A 23,675-nucleotide genomic window follows, 5' to 3' on the forward strand; every position below is an offset into this window, starting at 1 on the left:
TGCAAGGGATGAATGAGAGTGTTCATAAAACCCTATGGTAATCGTTTACAGTGTCTTCGTAAACGATTACCCGAGAGAAATCCATATTTTGTACAGAAAGTTCAACTGAAGTAGTCAGTCAGGATAACAGGGGTGACCATTGTCAAAACCAGTATGTTTCATTCACATTTGCACTTGTGTTTGGAAGATCTTGGTGTTTGAATGTTGGCAAATGGTGGTGGGTGATGCGGCTGTCGCGGCCCATCAAATTTGATGTGCATTAAAATAATGCAGTATAATGCTAGGAAGTGACTCCTAGGTCGTCTCTCAAGGACCAAATGTGGTTCGAGTCTCAGGTCAAACACGTAGTGGGAGGGTTTTGAAAGTGTTTTTGTGATAAGAATTGAACTAAATTAAAAATGAGAATTAAACACAACCAAATATAAATAAAAGCATTAAAATGGAAACTACAACAGATAAATATCCAAACACAATTCAAGTTGTAAAAATGCAATGGTTAAGCTAAAACATTAGATGCACAATGTTGTCATCTATCCTACGCATTCACCACCAAAGAGAAGAAAATCAACTCAACATGATATAAACTATTTTAAGGCAAACAAAGTAAAAGAAAATAAAACTTCTCAACTGTGACCCATTCATTTACCAAAAGAAATTGAAATTGTAAATGCTTCTAAAACACTCTTTAGCCGTGACACTTCATGTGTTCCCTTTAAAGAAAATTAAAACAAGTGAAATGTGTTCCTCTTTGGCTGTGACACTTCATGTGTTGCATGCAAAGGAATTTAAAATAATTGAAGTGCTCTTTCTTCCATCACGGTGCATTTCCAACATCTATCATATTTTAATCCATATGCTCCACCCATTTTCCAAAAGCAATTGAAAACACTTTAATTGATACCTACCACCGTGCAACTACTACTTCAAGTTGTCCATTCACAAACAAATAAAAGAAATGCTTCAAATGGCCGTGGGCCACTTCTTCCTTCACGTGAATCAACTTTCACGGTTCCACTTTTGCTTTCTAAATGGCAGCTGCAATCTCCACACAAATAAATCAACTTCTCTCTTAATTTTCTAAATGAAAGAAGTGCTTCCTTTTGCTGCAATAAACCAGTGCCCCCTTCCAATATTTTGCTGGATCGTTCACCTAATCACCTTGCTATTCTCCACCAAAAATTATTTCTCCTCTCTCATCCATTCCCGTCCAGCACAACTTAAAAGAAAGAAAGAAAACTCCAAAATGTTGAATCACCATCCAAATTAAATCACGTGATAGCAGCAACACCATTTCTCCATGCCAAACCGTGACAGCTACTCTATTCCAGCGTTAGAAAATAAACGCTGCTTTCTCCAAAGCAAGAAAAAAAAATATTAATCACCGTGTGCACCTCTTCTTCGTTCTGTGAAACAAATGCAACCTTTTCCAAAATAAGAATATATATAAAGTGGCAGGAAGCACCGTGCAGCAGTGACAAAGCTCAATGGCAAATGTGCTGGAGTAAAATAAAAATGCAACAAGTAAACTAAGCATTTAAATGCAATTCATAATGGAAATGGCACTAAGAAAAACGTTAACAGTAAAGGGAACAAAATGAGTAAGCTACTTCCATTAGTGTTTTCCAATGTATAGAATAATAAAATGATTCTTGGTTCAAAGACAAGACAAGAAAAACCTATTAGAGCTAAGCTTCATTCCCCTTTGGACACCGTGCTCACTAAAACTCAACCAAAAACTCTTTCTCGGAGGCGGCTTAGTCTTAAATGAGCGTGCCTCTCACACGTCCCACATGCTGCTGCATTTCAAATTAAAAATCACCCATAACCCTCCATAGCTAAAAATGGTCGTTCTTCCTCCCAATGTGCGTAGCCTTTTAAAATAAGGGTGAGTGACCCCCCAATGTAACAGCGCTCTCCCGTGCTTCCCGAAAACTCAAAAATATAAGTGCCCTAGTGCCAAGCTGGACCGTGGCCTCTTCAAATGCCAAGTGTGGACCTGCATGCTCATGGGCCTCCGTGTCAACACTTCTTGCTGGACGTGCAGCTCCTTCACGCGTGATGCCTCCTAGACGCTGCTGGATGCATCGCGGCTGTGGACGCGTGAAGCCCAACGTGCAAAGTTAATTCCCAAGCTGTGTAGTGCTTTACTGCCTTCCTTCCGTGATCTCTCTCTATTGCTTCATGTCACCCCTTTGTTGTGCTGGACGTGGAAGCTCCTTCACGTGGCAGGCCGTGTGCTTTGCTCCAACCAATCCGTAACAACCTTATGCTCATGGGCTGACCCCCTTAAGCTCATCACGTGCTAGACTTGTAATTGCTTTCTAAGTGAAAAATGAGATTGAATGCTAGTAGAAAGCATTCATCAAGTATCCTCAGGACAAGAACAGGAAGCAAAGGAAAGCATATATTTCCTGGGAAAATAGTGATGAAGACTCTTCAAGTGATGATGATTGTAGCATTGAAGAGGAGTCAAATTTATGTTTCATGGCAGGCTCTGCACACTCTGATGATGACAATTATCGTGAATTTGAGAATAAACCAATAGAGGTCAAGTACTACATGTTGTTGGATGCATTTCAGGAGATACATGCAGAAGCCAAGCGACTCCAGTATAAGGTGAATCGATTATCCTTTGAGAGAAGAGACTATGAATACAAAATTGATAATCTAATTAAGGATAATGAAAAGCTTGAAAAAGATCTTGAAAATGCTTTGAAATATGCAAAGACAATTAAGACCGAAATACAAATTATTGAGAAAGAATGTGATAACTGTCTAGTACACCTTGAGAAAATTGATTACTTAACCAACACATTGGCTAAATTTAGACAAGGCAAAGAAAATCTTGATGTTGTGTAAGATCATTTGAAAGAGCTATCTACAGACAAGGTATTGGTTATAAGGCTAAAAGTAATAGGATAAACTCAAAGAAATTTATTGATCTGAGTAAACCTACTACTAATGCATGCTTTTACTGCAACACACTTGGTCACAATGTTAGAATTTGCTATTTTAGAAATGTTGGTGCTCCAAAGGGAAAATACAAATTGGTTCCCAAGGAACAACCTCCAGTTACTAACAAGACAGGAGCCCAGTTCAAATGGGTGCCAGCGTCAAAACCTTTTAATTGCTTTGCAGGAAAGGAGCAGTAGCTGCTAAAGCAATATTCAACTCAAGCATGAACTACCATGATGAAATAAAAAATTCTTGAGATTTTGAAAGTGATAACTGTTGTATTTTCATTGCATCATGCATAATAATTGTTTGTATGATTGATTGTCAGATGCATGTGTGTTGTATGTCTGATTGTTTGTTTAAAAATCCAGTTACGTGTTTTTTAACCGATTTTATTATGTGATGAGTCGAATATGTTCTATGTATGTGATTCTTTAATTCTAAAATCACTTTGCTAAAACATGAAGTCGACTTTGGTTTTAAAGGAACCGATTAAGAATTTATGTTATGGACTTTCTGTTTTTGAAAATTTAAATTGGGCCTCATTGAATCATTGTTGTTCGCGCCCTCATGGATGTCTCATTTATTTCACTGTATTAGTATTTAAGGTGTTCTATGCTCATAATCCTGTAACCCTAGACTAAAGAAGATTGACCAAGAACTCTACATCACATGGTGTCTTCAAATCGTCCATCAGGGGGAAGCAGAGGCAAAGGAGTAGCAACTACAAATTGTTAGATTTCTAGATGGAAGAGTCAAGATTGTTGTTCCACCCAAGTATCTGAATCTAAGTATGTTTGAAAGAGAGGGCTTTCAGTTTCCAGGATGGCTTGAAACTCAGGAACTTTCTAGATTTGTTCAAATGAAGGGTGACTGGTACCCTGACCTGGTAAGGGTGTTTTACAACAACTTGAGGATAAGACATGGTTTCATTTTTGTCAAGAGTGAAAGGAGTTAATATTCACATTAACAATGATGTTTAGCAACAAATTGCGGGACTGAAAGTAGAAGGCATCTTCTCTCATCTACAAAATTCTAAGACAAACCGGTGGTTGAAAAAGAGAGATATTTACAGAAACTGGCTGAGATTTTTGGGAAGATATACTATTGAAAGACTCTATGTGCATGAAGGATTGAACATGGAAGAAAGTATTACATCTTACCTTCTTGCATGGGTAATTCTACCTAATAGATTGCTACAAGATAGAATGACTTACTAAAGATGTTTTTTTGTTATATGCAATCAAAAATGATGTTCCCACCAACTGGGTGGAGGTATTAAACGATCATATGACAAATGATGCACTCAGGAAATCTCATTATCTACCTTATGTTGTTTTTGTAAGTCGAATAATTGTGCTTCAAGGGATGGATATTAGTGGAGAGCAAAAGTGTTATGGCAATTGCACAAATATGATTAACAGAAATACTATTGCCTCTCTTGGATTGGTAATGACAATAAAAGGTTGGTGCTTCAAAGGTGAAGAAGACTTGGTCAATAGTTTAGGAAGTGCACTAGCTGTAAATAAAAAATGCACAAACTTCTTCCCTGAAACCAATTTTGAGAGATTTGCAGCTAATCAGTTCAAAATCTGACTAAAAAAGTTAATCAGCTTGAAAGAAAATTTGACGATGCTCTACAACAAATGGAAAGAAGTTCATCTGATGAGGATTCTATGGAGACATCTGAATCAAAATAGGGTTACTAGGAGTGCTTGTTTTAGTTTGTTTTGGTTGTAGTGATTTATTTTCTATGTTAATTGTATTGTCTTGTTTTCTTCTGTAATAGATGGCTTTATATGTCATTTTTGTTTTGGCTTTATCTAATTGTACTCTATGGTTGTTTTTAATGAAATCAGAAGTCATTAAATCGATTACACAGTGCCTGTATGCGAATGAACTATTGATTACTATTACTTTCATACATTTGCATACTCACACATTAATTCCTGTATAACATTGATTCTAAAATGCTTGATCTGGAAAGACTTTGAAAGAATTTTCAGGAATATCACTTGTTGACTGGATGGAACTAGACAATTTGAACTATGGTATAACAAGAAATTGATCCTGACTGAGATCAAATCGATTAAACATCAACAAGGGTGTAAAGATTCCAAAATTGGAATATCTGATATCTTTAGATCTTGTTTTATTTGTTGTTGATTGTTTATTTCTTCTTATATCTATATGCTTATCTGCTGCATAAAATATCTGATATAATAAGAGATTAAAATGTGTTATTTGATTGAATCAGTATTGTTATGTTATTACTGTGATATATCTGATCTGATACAATGTTAATACATGCTGATAAATGCTCTAACATATTCTGATTACTACGTTGTGCATTTGTATTTTGAGATTGAATTATGCATAATGACAGGATGAGCATTGCGTATCATTGATATATTTCACATGTCTTCATTTAAGAGGGAGAAAATCTTAATTTCATGTGAATATCATTGACAGGGGGAGCATCATTATTTGTTTCTTGATGATTATCTGATGCATCTCTGTATGCTTGATTATCTATATACAATACCATTGTGCCTACCTTTTTTGCTAATGCCCAAAGGGGGAGAATTATGTTGATTGGTAATTGATTGATAATCTGTATTAAGTTGTGCAACATGATTGATTATTGATAACGGTTGATTTCACCGTTATTTGAGAGTAAATTTTGATAACAAATGAACCCTTTTTGACTTAAAAACTTGCTTGTTCTCTTGTTTTTAGTTTATTTTGATGAATAAGAGAGTTGAGGTTATATTTGAAGATTCTATCACTAAATTCCCTTGATTTTGTAGGAAACTGGGATGAATTGGAAGAGGAGTTAAATGCCAAGTTGGAACTCAGAAAGGTTAGAAAGAGCACCAGAAGAGAAGGCTGATATAGGTCGCAGGACGCTTGGGTGCCCCCCTCTAGGGCCCTCAGCGCAGGAGCCTCACAGTCACGCCTGAGCACCCTTTTTGGGGCATTGAGCGCCAACCTTTCTGTAACGTTTCATGCTTGGGCCTCCTGTCTGGGGCACTGAGCGACATCCTCTCGCAAGCTCGCCTTGGCGCCCTAAGTGGGACACTGAGAGGTGTCAACGTTGGCCCATGATCCAATTCAGCCTTATTTAACGATTTGTTCAACCTAGAGAGAGCATCTTTTTACAGAATTAACAAAAACTCAAATTTCCTTCAACTCTCTAGAGGCAGAAGTGGATCCAGAAGCTCTCCTCTTCAATTTTTAGGGTTTATCTTTCATTCTCATTCCATTGTTCATCTAGTTTCCCCATGACAAGGGGTAACTAAATTCAATTTGTTGTTGGGGGATGATGTAACCTTGTGAACTCTCATGTATTTGAATTGATTCCAATTTATTTATGCTTCTTTCATTAATTGTTAGGGTTATTCGTCTTTGCTCTATGCTTGTTATTTTTAACTCATTCATGACATGATTATTAGTTTTCGTGATATGGACACATACGGGGAAACCTAGATCTGGAGAATTTTCTCCCAAAAGTAGTATTGCCTAGACATAGGGATATGAGTTTTGGTTATCTTAAGCTTCTAAGCATACTGCATAATTAATTGCTAGTGATACAAAACACTGTGATCTAGTAATTAAGGATAGGCTTTCTTCGCCGAGACATCGAGCTTAAAGTAATTTAGAAACTGATATTAACATTAATGAAGAAGATGAATTCATATATGCGTGAGAGTAAATAAGGTGAAATCTAAACCCCAACAACATATTCATCTCATATTTTCAATATCATTCATTCATCTTTGTGTTTTCTTCAATTGATCAAAAGTGCATGCATATTTACTTTCTTGTTTTCCACTCCAAACCCTAAATATGTTCTTCAAAGTCTTATTTAATCTAGAAACCACATAACTGTTTAGGCCGTGAGTCTCTAGGGAAACGATACTTGGTCTTACCATTTATTATTACTTGATACGATTCGATACACTTCCCGGAGTGTTAACAAGTTTTTGGCCTCGATCCAGGGGCTCGTGGTTTAACTATTCTATTTGTGTAATTATTGATTAGCTTTGACTTTATTTTTATCTTTTTATCTTTTTATTTTATCTCTTTTTATCTTTTTTATTATTTTGTGCTAAGAATTGTTTCTAGGGTTTTGTTTTCTTGTGTATGCAGGATAACATTTGTACTAGGAGCAAGAAAATTTCAGAACCTCTTCTTGAAGGATTGGATGAGAGTAAAAGGATGAGGAGAATTCGAACATCTAGAGAAGTATTTCCTTCTCCGGAGACACTTTTACAACTCTCACCACAAAGATCTGACCAGAGTACTGAAGAGATGGCTGGAGAAAACAATGGTAGACGTACTCTGGCGGATTACACCACTGTTGTTGGCCCTCATCACTTTAACAACATTGCTAGACCGAGGGCAATGCTACAAACATGGAAGTTAAACCGGCGTTGATACAATTGGTGAAGAGAAACCAATTTAATGGATTGTCACATGAAAGTCCATATAAGCATTTAACCACATTCAACGAGATTTGCAACATTGTGAAGATCAATGGTGTGCCGGATGACGCTATAAAGCTTAGTTTGTTTCCTTTCTCATTGGGAGGCAATGCTAAGTTATGGTTGAATTCTTTCCCGGAGGATAACTTTACTGAGTGGGAAGCTATGGTTTCAAAGTTTCTAAACAAGTACTTCCCATAGTCCAAAATAAACAAAGGGAAGCAAGAAATTTCCTCGTTCAGGCAAGGTACGGAGGAAACGCAAGGTCAAGCATGGGATATATACAAGAGCATGTTGAGAAAGACGCCACTGATGGCTTTGATGAAGCAACAATAGTCATTATTTTCCTTGGAGGTCTTGGTTCAGAAACCAAATTGATGCTAGATGCCTCAACTGAAGGTAATATCAAGTGAAATACTCTAGAGGAAGCTTTTGAATTGATAGAAAACATGGCTACTAATGACAACGAGATGCATTGTGAAAGAGAAGCTCCACCTCAACAGAAAGGAGTCCTACAATTACAATCTCAAGATGCCTTGCTTGCACAAAATAAAATTATCAGTCAACAGTTGGAAGAAGTGACGAAGAAACTTTCTGTATTGCCAAAAGAGATACAGAATGCTTCACTAGTTCAGTGGTAGCAGCAAAGATGGCAACAATAACCTACTCCATCTGAGAAAACCACAAAGCTTGAGGAAACTTTCCAACAATTCATGAAGAAAGAAAACTAGAGAAAGAAAAACAACTTGAGCGGTTCATGGAGATGTTTAAAAAACTAGAGATTACTATACCTTTCTCTGAAGCATTGCAATAGATGTCGTCATATGCAAAATTTTTGAAGGAGCTCCTTACAAAGAAAAGAAAATATATTGAGAAGGAGACCATTGAAGTGCAAGGTAATTGTAGTGCAATCATACAAATATTACCTACTAAGTTTAAAGATCCAGGAAGCTTCACCATTTCGTGTACCATTGGAGAATTGGAAGTTGGAAGAGCATTGATTGATTTAAGAGCTAGCATTAATTTAATGTTGCTTGCTATGTTTAAAAGAATTGATGGTTTGGAACTCAAACCTACTAGAAAGGCACTCCAATTGGCGGATAAGTCTCTTAAATACCCATACGGGGTGGTTGAAGATGTACTGGTGAAGGTAGATAAATTTGTATTTCCAGTGGATTTTGTCATAATGGAGATGGAAGAGAATGGAAATGTGCCTCTCATCCTTGGGTAACCTTTTATGAAGACTGCTAGAGTTTTAATTGATGTGGAGAATGGGAAGCTTAAAGTAAGAGTTCAAGATGAAGAAGTGAAATTTGATGTATTAGTGATGGAGGATCTCATTTCTGTAATTATCAGCTAGCAAAAGTACTCAAACATTATGGTGTGAGACATAAGGTAGCTGCACCTTATCATCCAAAGACCAATGGGCAAGTTGAGGTGTCTAACAGAGAGATCAAGAGGATCTTGGAGAAAACAGTTGTTTCATGAGGAAAGGACTGGTCACAGAAACTGGATGATGCTCTCTAGGCATATAGGTTGGCAATGAAGACATTTATGGGTTTATCACCTTTTCAGCTAGTCTATGGGAAAGCATGTCATTTGCCAGTGGAGATGGAGCATAAAGCTTTATGGGCTCTTAAAGTTTTGAATTTTGATCCTTCTGAAACTCAGAACAAACGCAGAAGGCAGATGTTGGAGCTTGAAGAGATGCGATTGCATGCATATGATTCATCCAGGAATTACAAAGAAAAGGTAAAATTCTATCATGATAGGAAGTTGATAAAAAAAGTCTTTCATCTAGGGCAGCAGGTGTTATTGTTCAACGCACGATTGAAGCTTTTTCCTGGAAAGTTGAAGTCAAAATGGTGAAAGGTGTGCGTTCACATGGAGCAATTGAATTGGTTGATCCAGCTACTAGTGATCCACAAAGAAGCTGGATAGTGAATGGTCAACGTCTCAAGCATTATCTAGGAGGAGAAGTGGAGCGTTTGTCCACAGTGATGAAGTTGGTTGATCCTTGAGCTTATTGGGTCAGGCTCGTGACGTTAAACAAGCGCTTACTAGGAGGCACCCCAGTGTTCTAAACTCATTTTACTTATTTGCTTCTGTTATTAGAATAGGTTGTGATGTACTCAGTGTGAAACTTTATCTACTATGATGGTTTGCTTCTGATTTATGCATGATGAGTATTGCTTGATGATGCTTGGATATTAATTGATGTTGAGATTGTGCACTATATGCTGATATACAGGTGGTTGTTCACAAGCTACGTGAACAAATGCATGATGTTGTGATTGTGATTATGATGCTAAGCAAGATGTGTATGTAGAATCATTGGATGAGCTTATGTGTGAGGTTTTGAAATCTAGAGTTTTTGTGATTGACTGTTATTACATTGAAAGCATGAATGACTTTGCCCAGGTTTCTATGATTGAATCACTTGCTTGTATGTGTCATATGATCAAGGCCATTTGTTGGTAACCCTTTATTAGCCAAATCCATGATTTTAGCCCAATAAAAAAGAGCACAATGTGTTTTATCCTCTGAACCCTTAGCCTTGAACATGATAGAAAACCCTTTTTGAAAAGCTTTACCTTGAGTTGAGTTGAAGATATCTTGTGGTATTGATAAATGATCAAGTTTGGGGTTGTTGGGAGGTCTAAATAGGGAATATGAAAAGTATTGAGCTAAGCACGTAAAAAGCAAAATAAAAAGGAAAGAAAAGAAAGAAAAAGAAAAACTCAATGCAAAGTAAAGTTGGGAAGAAGGAAGAATGGTTGTGTTTAGATGATTCAATTAACTTAAGGATTTTGTGATCCAGAAAAACCAATTTTCTTGTTAGCCCAGCCACATTATAAGCCATAGAAAAGTTCTTCTGAGGATACTTGCTTGTGAATGTGTTTGATTGTGGTTAAATGAAAGGCAAAGTTGATTCATGTGACATTATGATAGTAGAGTGAATGAGTGACCTTCTATACACTTGTGTGTTTGAGTGAAACACTTTATCTGGTGAGGAAAGATTCCATGAGCACATGATTACATCTATGCTTAGTTAATTGATCATTCATGAGAATAACATTTGTTGGATACTATGTGATTATGTGAACACCAAAGCATGTGTGCATCTTGACTGAATTCTTTGTGATGAGCTGATTTGAGTAATTACTTGTCTTGAAAGAAAGAGTTTTTGAATGTGGTGAACCATTGTATGGATTGGTGAAAGACTGAGTTACAACTTGTTTGCTTGAGGACAAGCAAAGTTCTAAGTTTGGGGTTGTGATAACAGTTGAAAAATTGTTATTTTTATACTTAATTTTGACCTTAAAGACGACCTTTATGACTTAGAAACTAACTTGGAATCATGCTTTTGCTTAAGTTTTGGAAATAAGAGAGTTGGTCAGGTTTTATGCTTGGTTTTCCTTATTTTCGCAGGAATTAAGATGAATTAGATGAAAGAAGTTTAAGTAGTAAGGAGCTGGACTCTGGAAAGGAAGTGAAAGTGCAAAAAAGAAGAGCTGTAGTCACCGCTGAGCGCCAATTTTACTGCTGAGCGATATTCTGAAGTCCGCAGTCACCGCTGAGGGCCAAAACTACAGCTGAGCGTCAAGTTGAAGAGTCACACTTATCGCGAGCGGAAAAAGTGCCGCTGAGCGCCATTTAATTGGGCTTGGGCCTATTTTCCGTAATTCTTAATAAACTATATAAGGGTTTAGTCGACCTAGGGTTAGTATCTTTGGACAGAAAGAGGCGAAATCACACTCCTTTCACCCCTTGGAGGCGGATTTTGGATGCTAAAGATCCAATCTTCAACTTTTAGGGCTCTATCTTTCATTATTTTCATCTAGTTTCACTATATCTGTGGTGAACAAAACCTTATTTGTTGTTGGGGAAACGATGTAATCCTTTGAAACTCTCATGTATTGAATTGGTTCTTTTGTTTATATGCTTTCTTTCATTAATTGTCAGGGTTTTTCTTCTATACTCTATGCATGCTTTGTTTAACTCATTCAATTGCATGATCATTGATGTTATTCTTATGGACACATATAAGTAAATGTAGAACTGAAGAAATTCTCCCAAGAGCAATATTGCCTAGACATAGGGATTGAAGGATTGGTTGCCTTTAAGCTTCTGTGTGAATGTAATGCATGAATAATTGTTAGGAGATAAGACATTGTAAACTAGTGATTAGGAGTAGGCTTTCTTCACCGAGACATCGGGTTTAAGGTAAATTAGAAAATGACATTAACATTAATGAAGAAAGATGAATTCTTGCATACATGAGAATGGATAGGATGAGTCGGAAACCCCAACAACATAATCATTCATATTCTACATCAACCATTTTTTCATCTTTCAATTCCATTGATCAAAACCTTGCATTCATGTTTATTTTTCGTAATTCAACAACAATGACTCTTGGGAAACGGTACTTGGTCTTACCACTTATTATTACTTGATACGATTCGGTACACTTGTCGGGGACTCGTGGTTTAACTATTCTATTTATGTGATTATTGATTAACATTGACTTGATTTTTATCTTTTTATTTTATCATTTTATATTTTTTATCTTTTTATCTTTTTATCTTTTTATCTTTTTTTATCATTTTGTGCTAACAATTGTTCCTAGGGTTTTGTTTTCTTTTGTATGCAGGATACAATTCGTACTAGGAGCAAGAAAATTTCGGAACCTCTTCTTGAAGGATTGAACGAGAGTAGAAGGAGGAGGAGAAATGGAACTTCTAGAGAATTATTTCCTTCTCCGGAGACACTTTTACAACTCTCACCACAAAGGTCTGAACAGAGTATTGAAGAGATGGTCAGAGAGAACAATGGTAGACTTACTCTGGCGGATTACACCACTATTGTTGGCCCTCTCACTTTAACAGCATTACTAGGTCAAGGGTCAATGCTGCAAACATGGAGGTGAAACCAACGTTGATACAATTGGTGAAGAGCAACCAATTTAATGGACTATCACATGAAAGTCCATATGAGCATCTAACCACATTCAACGAGATTTGCAACACTGTGAAGATCAATGGTGTGCCGGATGACGGTATAAAGCTTAGTTTGTTTCCTTTCTCATCGGGCAGCAATGCTAAGCTATGGTTGAATTCTTTCCCGGAGGATAACTTTATTGAATGGGAAGCCGTGGTTTCAAAGTTTCTAAAAAAGTACTTCCCACAGTCTAAAATCAACAAAGGGAAGCCAGAAATTTCCTCGTTCAGGCAAGGTAAGGAGGAAATGCTAGGTTAAGCATGGGATAGATACAAGAGCTTGTTGAGAAAGACGCCCACTCATGGCTTTGATGAAGCAACAATAGTTATTATTTTCCTTTGAGGTCTTTGTTCACAAACCAAATTGATGCCAGGTGCCTTAGCTGAAGGCAATATCAAATGCAAGACTCCAGAGGAAGCTTTTGAATTCATAGATAACATGGCTACTAATGACAACGAGATGCATAGTGAAAGAAGAGCTCTACCTGAACAGAAGGGAGTCCTACAATTGCAATCTCAAGATGCCTTGGTTGCACAAAATCATAATGATAACAGTTGAAAAACTGTTATTTTTATGCTTGAAATTGATACTAAAAGCAACCTTTAACACTTAGAAACTAGCTTGAAATCATGCTTTTATTCATATTTTCAGAAATAAGAGAGCTGGACAGGTTTATGCTTGATTTCAGTGTTTTTGTTCAGGTTTAAGGTGAATTTGGTGAAAGAAGTGAAGAAGGAGAGAGATGAAATCAGAAAAGACATCAAAAAGTGCAAAAGGAGAAGCCGCAACTGCCGCTCAGCGGCAGTTTACTGCTGAGCGGCACTCAGAAGCTCACGGGGGATCCGCTGAGGGGCAAAATGGCCGTTGAGGGGAAGAAACCAACTCACGCACTTACCGCTGAGCGGTACTTTACCGCTGAGCGGCACACTTATGGGCTTGGGCCTAAATTTTCTGTAATTTTAGAATAGTATATAAGCTTTAGGACGTCCTAGGGTTTGTATCTTTGGCAGAAGCGAAGCAAACACTCTCTCTTCCACCACTTTGAAGGAGGATCTTGGATGCTCAAGCTACCTCTTCACCTTTCTAGGGTTTTATCTTTCATTCTTTCATTATTATTCATCTAGTTTCACCATGAATATGGTGAACTAAACCTTGTATTGTTGTTGGGGAATCAATGTAGTCTTGTGAAACTCTCATATATGGAATTAGTGCTTAAACATCTTATCTGAGATACATGCTTTCTTTCATCATTAGTTAGGGTTTTTCCTCTTTGCTCAATGCTTGCTTTGTTTAACTCATTCAATGCATGATTATTGATTTTGTCGATACGGGAACGTACGGGGAAGTCTAGATCCGGGGAATTTCTCCCAATAGTATATTGGTTGCCGTTAAGCTCCTGCACTAAAAGAACTAATTATTAGGAATGCTAGGAATCGTATGAACTCGTAATTAGGGATAGGCCTTCTTACAAGGTAATTTAGAAAGTGGCATTAACAATGATGAAAAGAATGTTGAATTCCTAAAGTATATGAGAGTGGATAAGATGAAATTGATAACCCCAACAACATACTCATCCATATATTCCATTGAAGTGTTTGTATTTTGTTTTAGCCATTGATCACATTCATGCATACATGTTTATTTTCTATTTTGCATATTAAACTTCACTTATTTCATTCTTAAGTCTTAAATAATCAACAAATCACATAACTAAACTAGGTCATGAGTCCTTTGGGAGAACGATACTTGGTCTTACCGAGTTTATTACTTGAAACGATTCGGTCACACTTGCCGATTGTTAAACAAGTTTGTGGCGCCGTATTTCGGTGTTCATAAATTTGTCATCAAGTTTTTGGCGCCGTTGCCGGGGACTCATGGTTTAACTGGTTAATTTGTGTGGTTATTGATTATCTTTGACTTTCATTTTGAATTTCTGTTTTTATTTTTTTCTGTTTTTATTTTTTCTGTTTGTATTTTATTTTATTTTATTTTATTTTATTTTCTGAATCTTATATCTTCTCCTATATCTTTTTGTGCTAACCATATATTCTAGGGTTTTCTGTTCTTGTGTATGCAGGAGACAATTCGAACTAGGAGCAAGATAACTGCAGAACCTCTTCTTGAAGGTTTAGACGAGAGTAGACGGAGGAGAAGAATCCGAACATCTAGAGAACTTTTCCCTCCTCCGGAAACTCTATTGTAACCATCATCACAAGGTTCTGACCATAGCTCAAAAAATATGGAGAACAATAATATCAGAAGAACTCTTGCTGATTACATCAATACAGTTGGACCTCAGCACTTTAACAATATAGCTAGACCTAGAGTCAATGCAGCTAACATGGAGGTCAAACCAGCATTGATCCAACTGGTGAAGAGCAATCAATTCAATGGGTTATCTCATGAAAGCCCATATGAGCACCTCACTACATTTAATGAGATCTGCAACACAGTGAAAATCAATGGGGTGCCAGATGAAGCGATCAAACTTAGCTTGTTTCCTTTCTCATTAGGAGGCAATGCTAAGCTTTGGTTAAATTCTTTTCCAGAGGGAAGTTTCACAGAGTGGGAAGCAGTGGTAACCAAGTTTCTAAATAAATACTTTCCACAATCAAAGGTGAACAAAGGCAAGCAAGAGATTTCTTCATTCAGGCAGGGCATGGAAGAATCACTGGGTAATGCATGGGATAGATACAAAAGCTTGCTACGAAAAACACCCACGCATGGATTCGATGAAGTGGAAGTAGTCGTTACCTTCCTTGGAGGTCTTGGTTCACAAACCAAGATGATCCTTGACGCCTCAGCAGGAGGAAACATTAAATGGAAAACTCCAGAGGAAGCAACATAAATTATTGAAAATATGGCTACTAGTGATAATGAGCTCCACAGTGAAAGAGGAGCTCCTATGCAACAGAAAGGAGTTCTACAATTACAGACACATGATGCCTTGCTAGCATAAAATAAAATTCTAACTCAACAGCTGGAGACTCTTACTAAAACACTTGCACAATTGCCTAAAGAGTTGAAAACTGCTGCACAGGTACAATCTCAGTTGTGTGAATTATGTGGAGGCAACCATATCAATGGTCAATGTGCTTTTCCAGCAGAAGCTGTGGAAGATGTGAATTACATGACCAATCAATACGGTCAAGGGAACTACAATCAAGGGTGGAAACCACACCCAAGCATTGGTCAAGGGCAAAATGGGCAATCTGGTCAATTTAATAAGCAGCAGCAGCAACCCACCTTGTGGCAGCAGATTTCTATGCTTAATGAAAGGTCCATGAGGATGGAAGACACTTTTAATAATTTCATACAGAAAACTGAGTCTACCCAAAAGAGCACTGAAGCTGCTATCAAGAATTTGGAGATTCAGATGGGGCAGATCACCAAGTAGGTGGAAGAAAGGCCAAATAGAAATTTTGGGGCTAATACTGAGGTTAACCCCGGAGAAGAATGCAAGGTGGTAGAGAGTGCTAAAAATGAGATACTTGAGTTAGACAAAGGAGAAACAGAAGAGAAAAGAGAAATAGAGAGCAAAAATACTTCTCCTTTTCCAATACATCAAGGGAAACAACTGGATTTCACAGAATTATTCAAGATGGTGGACAAGGATGCACCTTGGGAGCAGATTCTACAACAAATTACGGTTTACACTAAATCTGATGAAGACGTCTCTACAAAGAAAAGACGTAGAGATGATGAGGCAAAGAAGTGTAAAACTGTTAAAAAGGAGCCATTCCCTCCAAAAGCAACAGATCCAGGAGGCTTTTCTATCCCTTGTACCACAGGGAAGAAAAGGATTAAAAAAGCTCTTCTTGATTTAGGTTCAAGTGTTAACTTGATACCTTACTCTTTATTGGAGTAAATCGGCGATGTTAATATTAAACCTGTAAAGGTTAATTTAGTAATGGCCGATGGATCTTCAAAGGAACCATGTGGGATTGCAGAGGGCATCATAGTTTGTGTTGGAAAACTCCAGTTCTTGGCAGACTTTGTGGTGATGAAGATGGAGACAGAAAAAATACCTATCATTCTTGGAAGACCGTTTATGAAAACGGCCAAAGCTATCATTGATGTAAACGAAGGTATAGTGGTGCTCCAGGACCGAGAGGAGAGAGTCGTTGTAGATGTCTTTAAAGATGAGACGTAAACACAGGAGGAAGAAGCTAGTTATAAAGCTGCATTTCAAGATGCACACATGACTAACCATAAAGATGAAAAGCCCAAGGTTACAGGTAACCATTGTTTGTTGTTTCAGGTGCATAAAGGAGAACAGATTATAAGAGGAGGAAAAGTTCTTGATGACTGGAATAAAGGAAGACCCCAACTTGGTACACCTGTGAGAATCAAAAACAAGTTGTGGGTTGTGAAAGGCTATAAAGAGAAGGAGATGATAGAGATAGAGTCTCCACATTCTAGAAAAATCATAGCAGTACAGAGGAAACAACTGATGAGTTGGTGGGACAAGAACATCAACTATGAAGAAGGAATTTGAACTTTACTAGGTCAAGCTAATGACGTTAAAAGAGCGCTTGCTGGGAGGCAACCCAGTGATTTAAAAACTTTTGATTTTGTTTTGTAACTTTTAATTTGTGGACATTATTTGTGAAAATACTTTGTTGGATATAGCATCTACTGAAGGGTGCTAGGTGGTTAAGTATCTACTGAAGGATACTAAGTTTGTAACACCTACTGATGGGTGTTGGTGAGAAAATTTTGCACCTACTGATGGGTGTTGGTGGATTTTGGGTCAGGCTCGTGACGTTAAATAAGCGCTACCTGGGAGGCCACCCAGTTGATTGATTGTTTTTGTTTGTTTCATTGTAGTAGTATAATACGGTTGTGCATAAGTAACCCGAGAATTGAATTGCAGGGAACCAGTGAGGGGCATGTTTAGGAGGCACGTAGGTTAAGAAAAGAAGGAGAAGAGCACTTCACGAAAGTGCCGCTGAGCGGCAAGTTACCGCTGAGCGGTACTATCGCAAAGTGCGCTTTAGTTTCCCCTTAGCGGGATCCGAGCCCATTAGGGTATTTTTATACCCTAAGCTGCGCAAATGCTCTCACTTTCAGTCTCTTCTCTGCACAAACACTCCCACATACCTTTTCCAAGGTTCTCCACATCTTTTACCTCTTCTCTTTTGAAAAATTTCTCTTCCACTCACTTTCTCACTAGTGTTTCATCTAAGTTTGGGGTTGGAAGAGAGCATCTTAGCTTGGAAGCATTCTCATTGCATCTAGTATCTCCACCCAAGTAAGTAAAAGCATTTTCTTCATTCTAGGGTTCTTGATTTTGAATGTGATTGTCAAAGAATGAATATTTAGGGGTTTTGATTTCTATGCATGATTTGATGATATAATTGATGTTTGAACCGATTAAACTGCATGATTTTGATCTGGAAAACTGAAAATTGCATTTGGGTGGAGTTAGGACAGCTTAAAAAGAGGTTTTTCAAAACTCTGCAGAGTTACCGCTCAAGGGTAAATTGCCGCTGAGCGGCACTCTGCCAGACTTGAAATTTTTGAAAATTTGCGTTCTGGAATGTGGCACTGGTGGCGCTGAGGGGTAATTCTGACCCTCAGCGGTGGTTTAGCTTCGAAAGGAGTTGTATTCTGTGTTTTAGTAATGATTAACCTCATGTTCTGTGGTTTTGTATATGTGTTTGGTTGCAGGAATGGCATCCTCTTCAGGAAAAAGATTGAAAACGATGGCAACCAAGAGAAAGGAAAAGGAACCAGAACAGCCCCATTCTAGTAGGTTCCTCTCTCGGAAACATGAGAAGCACTTCAAGGTGGTGCAAGACAGGAGACTCCTTATGGAGAGAAAAGTTGGAATGATACCTAATTTTGCTCCTCAATTTGGAGAGCAATTATTAGGGAATGACTGGGGAAAGCTAGCCACATATCCTGCACCTGCAAACATAGCTATGGTAAAAGAATTCTACACCAATGCAAAGAAGATTGGTGATTATCCAGCTGAAAATTATCTGGGCTATGTCAGAGGCCATGCTATCAGGTATGATCCCGATTCTATTAATAACTTCCTGGATACTGTGTGGGCTGGTGAGCAGTGCCAGTTTGCTCTTTGCATGGAGGAAGGGGCTGATTTTGAGGATGTAGAGAGAGTACTATGTATACTTGGAGGACACTTCCAAAGGAATAGATCTGGCTCAGTGGTAAACATTAGGAGGACTGATCTGACTCCTCTTGCAAAGTATTGGATGACATTTTCTCATGCCAACATTCAGCCATGTTCACATGTGTCAGATATTACTCTCAGCAGGGCACTCTTCATCTACTGTGCTATCAGGAACTTAAATGTTAATATTGGGCAGATGATAGCTGATGAGATTAGTGCGTGTGCCAATACTTCAAATAACAAAGCACCCCTAGGACATCCCTCCTTAATCACTCACCTTTGCAAGATAGCTGGGGTGGACACTTCTGCTCCACCATTTGAAAGGCCAAGAAAAGCCATTGATGAGGCCTATTACAGACAGTACTGTGGAGGTGAGGAGGCAGCTCAGCGAGATCCACCACGCCGTGCTCGCAGAGAGAGAGGGCAAGCACAGAGCCAGACATCTGCTGAGACACATGAAGCAGAACCGTTCCAGATGAGGGACATGTACATGTCTCTTATAGGTGCTCAGTTACAGTCCATTCATAGAGGGCAGGTGGCTACTGCTGAGATGATTGTGGGGATGTATGATACACCTCCAGCTCATAGGTGGACTATGGAGGAATTCCATAATGTGGTAGCTTGGCCAGAGGAGCTGGTGCAAGGAGGAGGAGCTGAAGCAGCTGAAGCTTCAGTTAGGGAGATGGAAGAAGATGAAGATGATGATGATGATGCATTTGAAGATGATGAAGATGAGGAAGAAGAGGAAGATACAGAGGACAGCTCAGATTGATGAGGAGCTGAGATAGCATTTACTGATGAATGCTATCATGAACTTATGCTTTTGTTGGTTTAAGTGTTCTGTACGTATTTATTTTTGTTTTAGACTAGGGTTGATGTACTCTATTAGAAACCTGGTTTGTTATGATGGTTTGCTATGGACTGTGATTGTGTGATAAGTAATGCTTGATGATGATAATTGATTGATTGATTGATGTTGAGATAGATGTGCACATTAAATGCTTATACAGGTGATTCACAAGCTTTGTGAACAAATACAGGATATTATGATTGTGATTGTGAGATTAAGCAGGATGTGTATGTCAAAAGTGAATGAGCATATTTGTGAGGTTTTGAGCTCCAGAGTTTTTATTGATTGAATGCTATTGCTTTGAAAGCATGAATGATTTTGCCCAGGTTTTCTATGATTGAATTAATTGCTTGTTTTGCATCATATGATTAAGGCCATTTGTTGGAACCCTTTTTATTGGCCAAATTCATGAAGTTAGCCCACTAAAAGAGAACACTTTGTGTTCTATCCTTTGAACCCTTAGCCTTGAACATAAATTGAAAACCCTTGTTGAAAAGCTTTACCTTGAGTTAAGTAGAAAATCTTTTGTGGTATTGTTAAATGTTCAAGTTTGGGGTTGTTGGGAAAGCATGAAAAAGAAAAAGGAAAAGCATTGAGCTAAAAGTTAAGAATAAGAATGTGAAAAGAAAAGAAAAAGAGAAAGAAAAGAAAAGAAAAAGCAAAGCTCAATGTAAAGACAAGTTGGGAAAAATAAGAATAAGTGTGTTGTTATGATTCTCTTAACTCAAGGATTTTGTGATCCAGAAAAACCAATTTTCTTGTTAGCCCAGTCACGTTATAAGCCATTGAAAAGTCCTTGTGATGATGCATGCTTGTAAATGTTTTGATTATGGTTAAATGAAAGGCAAAGTTGATTCATGTGACATTGTGGTAGTGGAGTGAATGAGTGATTACCTCTTATACACTTGTGTGTGAGTGAAACACTTTACCTGGTGAGGAAGTATTCCATGAGCACATGAACATCCATGCTTAATTGATTGATCATTCATGAAAAATAGCATTTGTTTGATATTAACTGACTTTGTGAACACTAAAGCATGTGCACATCTTGATTGAAATCTTGGTCAAAAGTTTGATTGAAGTCTTTGCTTATCTTCAAAAGAACTTTTTGAATGAGTGAACCATCATATGAATTGGTAGAAGATTGAGTTACATCTTGTTTGCTTGAGGATAAGCAAAGTTCTAAGTTTGGGGTTGTGATAACAGTTGAAAAACTGTTATTTTTATGCTTGAAATTGATACTAAAAGCAACCTTTAACACTTAGAAACTAGCTTGAAATCATGCTTTTATTCATATTTTCAGAAATAAGAGAGCTGGACAGGTTTATGCTTGATTTCAGTGTTTTTGTGCAGGTTTAAGGTGAATTTGGTGAAAGAAGTGAAGAAGGAGAGAGATGAAATCAGAAAAGACATCAAAAAGTGCAAAAGGAGAAGCCGCAACTGCCGCTCAGCGGCAGTTTACCGCTGAGCGGCACTAAGAAGCTCACGGGGGATCCGTTGAGGGGCAAAATGGCCGCTGAGGGGAAGAAACCAACTCACGCACTTACCGCTGAGCGGTACTTTACCGCTGAGCGGCACACTTATGGGCTTGGGCCTAAATTTTCTGTAATTTTAGAATAGTATATAAGCTTTAGGACGTCCTAGGGTTTACATCTTTGGCAGAAATGAAGCAAACACTCTCTTTTCCACCCCTTTGAAGGAGGATCTTGGATGCTCAGGCTACCTCTTCACCTTTCTAGGGTTTTATCTTTCATTCTTTCATTATTATTCATCTAGTTTCACCATGAATATGGTGAACTAAACCTTGTATTGTTGTTGGGGAATCAATGTAGTCTTGTGAAACTCTCATATATGGAATTAGTGTTTAAACATCTTATCTGAGATACATGCTTTCTTTCATCATTAGTTAGGGTGTTTCCTCTTTGCTCAATGCTTGCTTTGTTTAACTCATTCAATGCATGATTATTGATTTTGTCGATACGGGAACGTACGGGGAAGTCTTGATCCGGGGAATTTCTCCCAATAGTATATTGGTTGCCGTTAAGCTCCTACACTAAAAGAACTAATTATTAGGAATGCTAGGAATCCTATGAAGTCGTAATTAGGGATAGGCCTTCTTGCAAGGTAATTTAGAGAGTGGCATTAACAATGATGAAAAGAATGTTGAATTCCTAAAGTATATGAGAGTGGATAAGATGAAATTGATAACCCCAACAACATACTCATCCATATATTCCATTGAAGTGTTTGTATTTTGTTTTAGCCATTGATCACATTCATGCATACATGTTTATTTTCTGTTTTGCATATTAAACTTCACTTATTTCATTCTTAAGTCTTAAATAATCAACAAATCACATAACTAAACTAGGCCGTGAGTCCTTTGGGAGAACGATACTTGGTCTTACCGAGTTTATTACTTGAAACGATTCGGTCACACTTGCCGATTGTTAAACAAGTTTTTGGCGCCGTATTTCGGTGTTCATAAATTTGTCATCACATAACTCAACAGTTGGAGAATTTAACAACGCACTTGCTCAGTTTCCAAAGGAGCTGAAGAACAATTCATAGGTTCAACAACAACTCTGTGAATTGTGTGGTGGTGACCATATCAATGGTCAATGTGCTTTTCCAGGGGAGGCCCTAGAAGATATCAATTTTATGGGCAATCAATTTCAGTACCGCCAAGGGAACTTCAACCAAGGGTGGAAACCTCACCCAAGCATGGGTGAAGGTCAAAATGGACAAGTTGGACAAGCAAGACAAGTTAATAGACCACAACAGCAACCATCACTATGGCAACAAGTATCTGCGCTAAATGAGAGATCAATAAAGCTAGAAGAAACTCTTCAACAATTTATACAGGTGACTATCTCCAACCACAAGAGCATTGAAGCTGCAATTAGAAATTTGGAGATACAGGTTGGCCAATTGGCTAAGAAGTTGGAGGATATGTTGGACAGGAGTTTTGGGGCTAATATTGAGGTTAACCCTAAGGAAGAGTGTAAAGTTATTGTGAGTATACATGATGAGAGGGTGGACGAGAAAAAAGAGTGAGTTGAGTTAGACAAGAGAGAATAAAAAGAAGAGAGAAAAGGTGAGATTGAGAGAAAAGTGAAAGAAAAAAAGGGGAGAGAAAAATTTTGAAAAAAGTGAAAAAGTTCTTCCTTATTCTAAGGAGAGTGATAAAATAGAGAAAGAGAGACAATATGAGCGATTTAAAGATATCTTCAGGCAATTGGAGATTACTATACCTTTGACCAAAGCACTACAGTACTTTCCTGCTGATAACAGTTGAAAAACTGTTATTTTCATGCTTAAAATTGACACAAAAAGCAACCTTTACACTTAGAAACTAGCTTGAAATCATGCTTTTATCCATATTTTCAGAAATAAGAGAGCTGGACAGGTTTATGCTTGATTTCAGTGTTTTTGTGCAGGTTTTAAGGTGAATTTAGTGAAAGAAGTGAAGAAGGAGAGAGATGGAATCAGAAAAGTCAACCAGAAACCAGAAAAGTCAACCAGTCAACCAGAAAAGTCAACCAGTCAACCAAAAAGTCAACTAGTCAACCAGAATACGGAAAAAGTCAACCATACGAGTTTTGGGCCAGTTTTCTGCGATTTTATGATCTGTTTGGGCTTGGACCCGTTTTCTAATATTTTTATGTCCTATTTAAAGACCTAGATGTCTTAGGGTTTGGGATCTTTGGCAGAAACAAAGCAAACACTCTCTCTTCCACCCCTTTGAAGGAGGATCGTGGATGCTCAGGCTACCTCTTCACCTTTCTAGGGATTTATCGTTCATTCTTTCATTATTGTTCATCTAGGTTCACCATGAATATGGTGACCTAAACCTTATATGTTTGTTGGGGAATCAATGTAATCTTTTGAAGCTCTCATATATGGAATTTGTGCTTGCATCTTAATCTAAGATTTATGCTTTCTTTCATCATTAGTTAGGGTTTTTCCTCTTTGCTTAATGCTTGCTTTGTTTAACTCATTCAATGCATGATTATTGATTTTGTCGATACGGGAATGTACGGGGAAGTCTATATCCGGGGAATTTCTCCCAATAAGTATATTGGTTGCCTTAAGCTCCTGTGCTAAATAAACTAATTATTAGGAATGCTAGGAATCGTATGAACTCGTAATTAGGGAGAAGCCTTCTTGAGAGGTAATTTAGAGAGTTGCATTAACAATGATGAATTGAATGTTGAATTCCTAAAATATATGAGAGTGG

Source organism: Vigna umbellata, chromosome 7, assembly GCF_029865625.1.
Source record: "Vigna umbellata cultivar VRB3 chromosome 7, Vumbellata_1.0, whole genome shotgun sequence".
Classification (NCBI taxonomy): domain Eukaryota; kingdom Viridiplantae; phylum Streptophyta; class Magnoliopsida; order Fabales; family Fabaceae; genus Vigna; species Vigna umbellata.